The following is a 12149-nucleotide window of genomic DNA, read 5'->3' as shown; positions in this document are numbered from 1 at the left end:
CAGAGATGAATAGTAACTAAGTAGAACTACTTCACTACTGTACTTAAGTACGGAAAGGCGGTATCTGTACTTTCCTAGAGTAGAATTTTTTTCTCCTACTTCCAATTTTACTTCACTACATTTTTTCGATGATTTCAATACTTCTACTCCGATATTTTTTTTGTGCTGCATAGTTACTCGTTACTATTATAAAAATTACCACTGCCAGAACAGTAGATGGCAGGTTTCATGAAGCTCAAAAAAAAATGTGTATAATGTCATGTGTAAATCAGCGCATAGGAAAATAAATGCTACTGTATGTATAAATAAAATGGTCTACATATCTGCTGTTAAGGGGAAAGAGAACCTCCCCCAACCAAGGAGAGTCACAAGCGTACATAGACCTTTTTTCTGGTAAGAGGCTCATTTTGCTTTTTTCACTGGAAGTTGAGAGCACAGAGTTTTTGCAGTTTTCTTTCACTGGAAGTCTATTTGGATATTATTTTGCACTAACCTTCATCTGCCGGGTAAGGGGGAAATCCACAAGGTGGTGGGAGGAGTCTGCACCTATTATTTGGAAATAGCACCTGTTTGATTCCTGCACTTTTGAAAATATGTGGTAAAAATATATACACTGAATAGTGTATATCCCTCGCGCCTATGGATAGCCTATATGGAGAGTGGAGGAATTTTAGAATAAATAAATAATTAAATAATTAAATATGTGATGTTAGCAGCTGCTATAGGGTATAACTGTGTATAAAAAATAAATTCCAGAGTAGCTAGAATTTTATATAGCGCTTGCTGATATTACCCAGGAAAGAGCAATTGCTTGCCTATAGCCTGGATACTAATAATGGGTGGGTCAGGGTGGCCAGTAGGTGAAATAATGTGCTCAAATAAGTGTGTAACTTAAAACAGGATAATAAGTGTAACACAATAAATATCTCAGTATATATACCATAAAAATGAATATCACAATAAGATCACATATGTGCCATAATGTGCAAATTGTGCAAAATAAGTCCAAAGAAAGTTCATAAAAGTGTGCATTAATAAAGCTTCAGTGCCAAGTTTAAGGAAAGTGCAGGTGCTAGTGCTGGGTCCTCCAGTAGTCCAACTGCTGGTACTTGTAGTATGGGCTTTAAGGAATAATAGGGGTGCACACTCACCGGAAGTAGTGGGTTTTCGTTACCATACGATAAGAAGACCTAATGAGCCTTGTGGCCTCCTGGGCCAGAAAGATGTCTGCTGGGCTTTGTAGTCCCCTGCGGTCCGGGGTCCCTCTCCTGGATAATCTAGATCCTCAGGGTCCGGTTGGGGTAGAAAATAAATGCTCCAGATAGTGCAGTACCATTAAATATATCCTTTAATAAGTATGATGCAGTACAGAGAGTTTAAAAGTTCAATTTCGTCTGTTAAAAAGCAATGCCTCGAGTGGAGAGCGGTAACTACCGGCTTGCGTTCCACCCGGCTATCCAGAACGTGCAGCGGGCATTCCACCTGACAAGCGTACGACTCCACCTCTGAAGACGTCATACGCTCTGACGAAACGCGCGTCAGGTGGAACGCACGCTGCACGTTCTGGATAGCCGGGTGGAACGCAAGCCTCTCTGTGCAGCGGCAACACCACCTTGTCTCTGCCTCCCCAGATTTCAGCATTCAGCAGACTCTGAAAGTTGACTCCAGCCCTCCTCTGGTCCTCCTCCAGACCCTGTACTTTCTACTTCCCAGGTCCACTTGCATCTTCTTCCTGGCAGCAGCACAAGGTAAGGGGGGTGTCTCTTGACTTCTGATGGTGGGGGCTCTTGACATCTCCTGTAAGGGGGCGTGGGGTGCTCTGGACATGTAATCTTACAGATATAACCGGCCCTTTGAGGGCAACCAGAATGCTGATGTGGCCCGCAATGAAATTGAGTTTGACACCCCTGCTTTAACTGATCTCATATGATGATTAAAGGTCACCAGCTTTGATCGGCTATGAATGAAGCAATGAAGCAGCAATAAGATTTTTGAGGGACGTAGCTCTGATGATAATATGTAATGTAGGGTTGTCTACAGGAGAACTGGGCACTAGGAAATCAAAACTCAAGACCTAGCCCTTTACGAGTATAATCCTACCTACCTCGCATCTCACAAATTGTAGGAAGTAGTCCAAAGAAGAAGAGCATAATGATGGGAGAGAGTTGTATTCCTCAATGGACTTTAGTGGGGTTGGCTTTATCTCACAACTCAACAACTTGTCCAATCCCCATAAGATGGCCATAGATGGATCAAAATTCCACCGGTTCAATAATAAAGAGAAACCTCTTTGGGGTGAATTAAAGCCAGACAAAGAGAAGGCAATACAATGACCAAATTAATATATCAAGCAGTGACCACCTTGGGCAGAAATGAAATCCTTTTTCTCAAAACAACCTTGTCTTTGTTGCCTAGTTGGCTTATGATCAACTAGGGCTCCTTACAGGATTACCCCTGCTTTAACTTATAAAATAAGGTCTGCAGGTATCGACAGCAGGGTTTGCTCTTGGATACGGAACTGGCTTAAAGGGCGTGTCCAAAGGGTGGTAATAAACAGCGCATACTCAGACTGGTCTGAGGTGGTAAGCGGGGTCCCCCCAAGGCTCAGTCCTGGGACCAACCTTGTTCAATTTATTCATAAACAGCATTGAGGACGGGATCAGGAGTTCTATATCAGTTTTTGCAGATGACACAAAATTGGGCAGGGCAATAACTGCACAGCATGGGGCAGATATCCTACAGAGTGACCTGGACAAAATAACGGAGTGGGCAACGACATGGCAAATGAGGTTTAACGTGGAGAAGTGTAAGGTTTTACACTTGGGGACTAAAAACATAAAAGCACAATACACGTTAGGAGGGGAACCCTTGGGGGAATCAAAAATGGAGAAAGATCTGGGAGTCTTGGTTGATGATACATTAGGCAATAGCATGCAATGTCAAGCGGCAGCTGCCAAGGCTAGCAGAATATTAACATGCATAAAGAAAGGGATGTATTCCAGAGATAAGACTATAATCCTTCCACTTTATAAAACTCTGGTCCGACCGCATCTGGAGTACTCTGTCCAGTTCTGGTCGCCAGTCCTCAGGAGGGATGTGTTGGAGCTGGAGAGAGTCCAGAGAAGGGCAAATAAACTGATTAGGGGATTGGAGGACCTTAATTATGAAGAGCGTCTGCAATCGCTTGATTTATTCTCCCTGGAGAAGAGACGCCTGAGGGGGGGACATGATAGAAATTTATAAATATCTCAATGGTGATCTCAGCATAGAAAAAAAGCTATTCAGTCGAAAGGATTGCATGAGGACTCGAGGGCATACAATGCAATTAGAGGAGAAGCGTTTTAACCTCAGGCAACGTGGAGGGTTCTTTACTGTTAGGGCTACAAGATTGTGGAATTCTCTACCACAAGAGGTGGTTTCTGCGGGAAGTATGGTGGCTTTCAAAAGACTCTTAGACTTACATCTCAAGGATCAGAACATTCAGGGGTGAGAGATGATTACAGCAACACACACCTACACAGGTTGGACTGGATGGACTATTGTCTTTATTCAACCTCACCTACTATGTAACTAATATATAATGATTAAAGGTTACCAGCTTTGATCGGCTACGAATGAAGCAATGAGGCAGTAATAAGATTTTTGAGGGACGTAGCTCTGATTATAATAAGTAATGTAGGGTTGCCTACAGGAGAACTGGGCACTAGGAAATCAAAACTCAAGGCCTGGCCCTTTATGAGTATAATCCAACCTACCTCACATCTCATGAATTGTAGGAAGTAGTCCAAAGAAGACGAATAATGATGGGAGAGAGTTGTATTCCCCAATGGACTTTAGTGGGATAGGCTTTATCTTACAACTCAACAACCCATAAGATGGCCATAGATGAATCAAAATTCCACCGGTTCAACAATAAAGAGAAACCTCTATGGGGTGAATTAAAACCAGACAAAGAGAAGACAACACAATGACTTAATTATCATATCAAGCAGTGACCACCTTGGGTAGAAATGAAATCCTTGGTCTCAAAACAACCTTGTCTTTGCTTCTGATCAACTAGGGCTCCTTACAGGATCATGCCAGTAATTCCGAGACCCTTCTTGCCAGGGAACGCTCCTTTAGGGCATAACATTGTTAATGAAATGTCCTGAATAGGTTGAAATGTAGGGTTTTTGCAACACGGTCAAGACTAGGTTTAACCACTTACTGCCCACCCACCCTCGATTTATGTCGATACTTTAATGCTAAATACCGGGGTTATGGCAGCAGATAGTTGCCATAACCCCGGTATTTTTCGAAACAGCGGTCGGTCCTCTTTCAGATGAGGATGATCCCAGTGGCAGATTCGCCACGGGATCACCCTTACGGTGCAGCGGAAGAGGTGCCCCCCGCCGCTCCCCGGTCGTTTTCCCCGCTTAGCGGAAAAATTATCCGGTCCGCGCTCCTCACAGACAGGAAATCGAGTGAGGGCAAGATGGCCCCCACTCGACTCTATGGTCTTGGAGGACCAGAGGGACGTCAAATGTTGTCTCCTAGCAACCGATTTAAAGAGCCAACTTTTTTTCAGCATGAAAAAAAAAATGACTTGTGACGGAATCCGGACACCGCGACTGGGTATCTCCGCCAGTAACCTGCTTCCTAAGCTCTGGAACACGGGATCCATGATTCTGGCTATAGTTACCCCAAGAACTAGACAGTACAAGTTTTGGAGTCAACCAGAATGAAACTGTTTATTCAAAACACATGCACACAGAGATATACAATCTGACAACCCCTCCCCCTTTGCCACACAAACATACACATCCCATAATATGCTTACTCAAGGCAGACAGGAACAATAGAACAATGGAATGCAGGTATTCAACAACAAACCCCCACCCCACTAGCAAGGGTCTGATTAGTGCAGAGCAGACCTGACTGGGGTTCTTGGTCACCCTATGCCCCCAATAGACACAGGGTGACTTACACATAAGAGGGGCCGGGGAAACTGGACGAGGAGTCTCCCAACCTTCCTAAAGCAATCTGGGTTCCACAAGCCCCCCGCAACCAAAGTGACTCACGTCACATGACTCTTTTTTTTTTTTTTTCTTTTTTAGTGTAGATGTGAGGTGTGAGGCCTTTTGGTCCCCAGATCTCACAATAAAGAGGAGCTGTTCTGCTTATTTATATTACAAGGGATGTTTACATTCCTTGAAATAGGAATAAAGGTGATCAAAATTTTTTTTAAGAAAAGAAACTGTAAAAATAAAAAAATAATAAATAAAATAAATTGGTAAAAAAATAAAGCGCCCCGTCCCCGTTAGCTCGCATGCAGAAGCGAATGCATACGCAAGTCCTGCCCACATTTGTAAACGGTGTTTAAACCACACATGTGAGGTATCGCCGCGACCATTAGAGCAAGATAAATAATTTGAGCCCTAGACCTCCTCTGTAACTGGTAACCTGTAGACATTTTTAAAGCGTCACCTATGGGGATTTTTAAGTACCAATGTTTATCGCCATTCCACGAGCGTGCGCAATTTTGAAGCATGACATGTTGGGTATCTTTTTACTCAGTGTAACATGATCTTTCACATTTTAGAAAAAAAATTGGGCTAACTTTACTGCTTTCTTATTTTTTAATTCAAAAAATTAATTTTTTCCAAACAAATTGCGCTTGGAAGACCGCTGCGCAAATACGGTGTGATAAAAAATATTGCAACAATCTCCATTTTTTTCTCTAGGGTCTCTGCTAACAAAAAAAAAAAAATATTTATATATATATAATGTTTGGGGGTTCTAAGTTCTAACAGGCCCGGTCCCTAAGTGGTTAAATCTCGTGGTCGGAGCTTTTAGCGCTGTTGCAATTTGAATGACAATTGCGCGGTCATGCAACACTGTACCTAAACCAAATTTATGTCATTTTTTTCCCCACAAATAGAGCTTTCTTTTGGTGGTATTTGATCACCGCAAGGTTTTTTCTTTTTTGCTAAACAAAAAAAAAACTTTGAAAAATATAAGTTTTTTTGTTTATGTTATAAAATTTTGTAAATAAATACGTTTTTTCCTGCACTGATGAGCACTGATGAGGCCGCCCTGACAGGCACTGATTAGGAGGCACTAATAGGCGGCACTGATATGCAGCACTGATATGCAGCACTGATGGGCACTGATAGGCAGCACTGATATGCAGCACTGATGGGGTGGCACTGATAGGCAGCACTGATATGCAGCACTGATGGGCACTGATAGGCAGAACTGATATGCAGCACTGATATGTGGCACTGATAGGTAGCACTGATATGCAGCATTGATGGGCACTGATGGGCATAGGTGGGCGGCACTGATAGATGGCAATGATGTGCACTGGTGGGTGGCACTGATAGATGGCAATGATGGGCACTGGTGGGTGGCACTGATAGATGGAAAGGATAGGCAGCACTAATGAGAAGAGCACTGACAGGCTCCCTGAGCACAGATTGGCATCCCTGGTGGCTCTAGTGGCATCCCCCAAGGGTCTGCACTGGTAATCAATGCTCTGATTACCAGCACAAACCACCCCCCCCCCCCCCCCGTCAGGAGAGCCGCCGATCGGCTCTCCTTTACTCGCACCTGTCAGGAGCGAGCTGAGGAAAGCCGATCAACGGCACTTCCTATTTACTATGTGACCAGCTGTGATTGGACACAGCTGGTCACATGGTCACATGGTAAAGAGCTTACGTCATAGGCTCTTTACCAGGATTGGAGATGCGATGTGTCACCGATCGTTGCTCTGCGCGACCCCCCCCCCCCCCCCCGGTCTATCTTGCTGGACATCATATGACGCTCAGTCAGGATAGTGCAACCACTTTGCCGATGTCATTTTGCTATATGATGGGCGGTAAGTGGTTAAAGTGGTTGTAAATCCACTCATAACTTTTTCCTATAGGTAAACCTTTACTAAGACTTATCTATAGGTACTGTAAATATCTCCTAAACTTGCACAGTTTAGGAGATATTTACATTTCATGCAGTCGATGACTAGTGATGTCGCGAACGGCGAACGCGAACATCGGCGAATGTTCGCGAACCGGCGAACATTGCGAACCGCCATAGACTTTAATAGGCAGGCGAATTTTAAAACCCACAGGGACTCTTTCTGGCCACAATAGTAATGGAAAAGTTGTTTCAAGGGGACTAACACCTGGACTGTGGCATGCCGGAGAGGGATCACACAAAAAAAAGTTCTCAAAAATTGTAATTTTTTGATAGAGAGCCAATTATTGGAAAAATTAAAAAAAAATAAAAATAAAAAATTTCTTTGGGTTTAGCATCTGGGGGGTCTAAAAAGTGTACCTGTGAAGTTTCAGCTCTGTAGCATGTCCAGAACCAGAAAAAAATACGAATTAGGGTTAGGGTTAGGGCTAGGGTTAGGGCTAGGGTTAGGGTTAGGGCTAGGGTTAGGTTTAGGGTTAGGGTTATTTTTAAGGCTAGGCTTAGAGGGTTAGGGTTAAGGTTAGAGGGTTAGGGTTATGGTTAGAGGGTTAGGGTTAGGTTTAGTGTTAGGGGCTAGGGTTAGGGTTACGGTGAGATACTTAGGGTTAGAGTTAGTAGCCCTACCCCTACCCCTCTAACTCTAACCCTAAGCACTAAAAATAACGCTAACCTTAGCCCTGACCCTAACCCTAACCCTAATTCTATTTTTTTCTGGTTCTGGACATGCTGCAGAGCTGAAACTACACAGGTACACTTTTTAGACCCCCCAGATGCTAAATCCAAAGAAATTTTTTTTTGTTAAGTTTTTTTTTTTTTTTTCTCCAATAATTGGCTCTCTATCAAAAATGACAATTTTTAAGAACTTTTTTGTGTGATTTAGTGTCTAGGGGGTCTAAAAAGTGTACCTGTGAAGTTTCAGCTCTGTAGCATGTCCAGAACCAGAAAAAAAGATCATTTTTCAGTAGAGCAGGGATGGTGGGAACCCCTTTTACACCTATATGATCTTTTTTTTCTGGTTCTGGACATGCTACATATATATATATATATATATATATATATATATATATATATTAAAAAAATACTCAAATACCAGCCCTCAAAGGGGCTTTTGGGGACAATATATATATATATATATATATATATATATCACAGAATAAAAAAAATTACACAAATACCAGCCCTCACAAGGGCTTTTTGGGGACAATATATATATATATATATATATATATATATATATATATATATATATACACAAAAAAACCCTCAAATACCAGCCCTAGGAAGGGCTTTTTGGGGACAATAGATATATATATATATATATATATATATATATATATATCCAAAAAAACCCTCAAATACCAGTCCTAGGAAGGGCTTTTTGGGGTGCTGTCCTTACAGCAGGAGTGTACCAAGAACACTGGCTAACAAGACCGGGAACACTGACTAACTGTCCCTAGCTATAACAGCAGCAGCAGCACTTTCCCTGCTCTCAGTAACACAGAAATGATCTAAAATGGATGCTGCCCTTGCTTATTTATAGGAGGTGGGAGGGTGTGGGAGGGAGGTATTCTGATTGGCCTGGAATGTGTCTGCTGACTGTGATGTTCAGGGTCAAAGTTTGCCTCAATGATGATGTATAGGAGGCGGACCGAACATCGCATATGTTAGCCCGCAGCGGCGAACGCAAACGTTCGAAGTTCGCCGGAAAACCGTTCGCCGGCGAACCGTTCGGTACATCTCTATCGATGACATCATCGGCACATGCGCTCTGAAGAAATGGTCGCTTGTGCCGTTTCTTCACAGCCCTGTGCCGTGACCGGCGGCTTCCGCACGCATGCGCAGGAGTGACGTCACGCGGCTCCCGGCCTGTAGCATAGCCGGAGTCCGCAGACCAGGAAGGAAGATGGCTGAAGATGGATGCGGCCTCCAGCGAGGACGACAGGTTCGTTTGGAGGTGTCACATAATGTGCTAGTATGCGATGCATACTAGCACATTATGCATTTACCTTGCAGGGAAAAAAAAAAATTAAAGAAAAAGGAAAAGTTTACTTCCTCTTTAATGCTTCTTTAATTGCGATGACCAGATGACCATCATGTCACATTTTATGTGCAATGCAGTCACAATATAAATGGTCGGAGCTAAACCCAGTAGTGAATCATGTAGGAAAAGTCACATCTGCAACATAAACATCTGGGAAGTGAGCAGAGTAGTGAGCCATGCAGAAAATGTCCCATCAGCAATGTAAACGATTGGGACTAAACGCAGTAGTGAGTGATGTAGGGAAGTCCCAGCCACAATGTAAATGGTTAGGACTAAATACAATTTGTGAGCGATGTACGGAAAGTTAAATTCCCATTATAAACAGCTGGGAGCAGAACACAGTAGTGAGTCAAACAGAAAAAGTCCCAGTCACAATGTAAAGGGCTGGGAATAAACACAGTAGTGAGTCATGTAGGGAAGTCCCAGCTGCCATGTAAACGGCTAGGACTAAACACACTGGCGAGTCATGTAGGGAAAGTTCCATTAGTAATATGAACGCGTGGGAACTAGAAACAGTAATGGGTGTTACATAAAAAGTCCCAGCCACAATGTAAACGGCTGGGTATAAACACACTGGTGAGTCATGTAGGGAAAGTTCTGTTTGCAATGTAAACGGCTGGGACTAAACATACTGACGAGTCATATAGGAAAGTTCCATTAGCAATAAGAAGACCTGGGAACTAGACACAGTAATGAGTCGTACATAAAAAGTCCCAGCCACAATGTAAACGGCTGGGACTAAACACACTGGTGAGTCATGTGGGGAAAGTTCTGTTTGCAATACAAACGGCTGGGAACTATTTACAGTTATGAGTCATACAAGAAAGTCCCAACCACAATGTAAAGGGCAGGGAGTGAACACACTGTAAGTCAAGCAGGGAAAGTCCCAATGGCAATGAAAAAAGCTAGGAACTAAATTCGTTAGTGAGTCATACAGAGAAAGTCCCAACCACAATGTAAATGGCTGGGACTAAATACATTGGTGAGTCATTTAGGGAAAGTTTAATTCCCAATATAAACAGCTGGTACAAAACACAGTAGTGAGTCATACAGTAAAAGTCCCAGCCACAATGTAAAGGGCTGGAATAAGCACAGTAGCAAGTATTGTAGAAAAAGTCCCAGCCACTATGTAAATGGTTGTGACTAAACGCACTGGTGAGTCATGTGAGGAAAGTCCTAGTTGGAATGTAAACAGCTGGGAACTAAACACAGTAATGAGTCATACAGAAAAAGTCCCAGCCACAATGTAATCGGATAGGACTAAACCCACTAGTGAGTGATGTAGGGAAAGTCCCAGCCACAATGTAATTGGATAGGACTAAACACATGGTGGTTCATGTTGGGAAAGTCCCAGCTACAATGTAAACGGCTAGGAACTAAAAGCGAAAGCAAGCCATGCAGAAAAAGTCCCAGCTGTACTGTAAACATTTGGGGACTAAACACACTGGTGAGTCATGTAAGGAAAGTCCCAGCTGCAGTGTAAACAGTTGGGGACGGGAGTAAACCAAGTTATAAGTCATGCAGAGAAAGTCCCAGACGTAATGTAAATGGTTGTGACTAAACACACTGGTGAGTCATGCAGAGAAAGTCCCAGCTGCAGTGTACATGGCTGGGACTAAACACAGTATTGAATTATGCCAGGCACAATGTAAACAGTTAGGGACTAAACACAGAAGTGAGTCGTGTCGGGAAAAGTCCCAGCTGCAATGTAAACTGCTGACAACTCCACTTATAACAAAGTACATTACACTGTCCAGCTGTCATAGCTCAGTAAATAGAGAGAAAAAGGCAATAGTCAGCAAGTTGCAGAACTTTCCAGGATGCAGTAAAACAGCCAGGACTGGTTTAGCACTCTTCTTAGTGTGAAAAAATCCAATGATATCTGCTTTATTCTGATTATATTTAGTCCTTGTTGAACAGTAACAGAACCTTTGTTTTGTTTTTAGGGGTGTCACAGAAGGGGTGACACTGATGCTCCTGTCTCTGCAGACAGGTCTCCTGGAGATGCAAGTCCTACAGAGAACCTTTCTGCTCAGCATCATCTTCTTCATTGTGGTCACCTCCACCCTGCAGTCCATGATTGAGATCGCTGACCCCATCGTACTGGCCCTCGCCGCCACTGGTAACAGGTATTATACCAGAGGCTTAACTATAGCCATGGCAGGCCATTGTGGCTGCTATGGGGCCTGGAGGTAGGAAGGGGCCCCATTAGGGAGGCTTTCGAAGTAAAGTCTGCCGGACTTGATGTCACCAGCATTGTCATTGGTCACAGATCCCCCTTGTTTTTTATGTGTATTAAGGAGAATTTGTTTAGTGAACTTAGCAGTGTAGGCGTATTGCTCTCAGAGCTTCTAATACAGTCACACAACATCCTAATTAATGATTTAGGAACTACGTTTTTGTGGTGGGACTTTTAGGCACAAAGGTACACCAACATTTCCGACACAAACTGTATACTATATAAAATACATTTACATTTTTATTGTACATTTATTTTTTAATTACACATGAAAAACAAGAGGTAGAGAGAACATTTCCCAATGTGTTTCATAGCATTCTTCTTCAGGAGGTAGAGAGAACATCTCAATGCGTTTTATAGCCCTCTTCTTGAGGGGTAGAGATAACATCTCCCAACATGATTTGAGACAATCTTTTCAGGGGTAGAGAGACCATCTTCCAACACATTTTGAGACATTCTTCTTCAGGGGGTAGAGAGAACTTCTTCCAACACATTTCAAAGCATTCTTCATTAGTAGAGCAAACATCTCCCGTTTCATAGAATTCTACTTCAGGGAGTAGAAAGAATAGTTCCCAAAGTGTTTCATAGCATCCTTCCTCAGGGGGTAGAGAGAACATCTCCCAACATGTTATGAGACATTCTTCTTCAGGGGATAGAGAAAACATCTCCTAACACGTTTTAAGACATCATTTTTCAGGGGATACAGAGAACATCTCCCAAGTTGTTTTGAGACAATCTTTTTAGGGGGTAGAGAGACCATCTTCCAACATGTTTCGAGACGTTCTTCTCCAGGGGGGGTAGAGAGAACATCTTCCAACATGTTTCGAGACGTTCTTCTCCAGGGGGTTGAGAGACCATCTTCCAACGTGTTTCGAGACATTCTTCTCCAGGGGGGTTGAGAGACCATCTTCCAAC

Source organism: Pelophylax lessonae (genome assembly GCF_965119305.1).
Source record: "Pelophylax lessonae genome assembly, chromosome: 1".
In the NCBI taxonomy this organism is placed as follows: Eukaryota; Metazoa; Chordata; class Amphibia; order Anura; family Ranidae; genus Pelophylax; species Pelophylax lessonae.
This window is presented reverse-complemented; position numbering follows the sequence as displayed.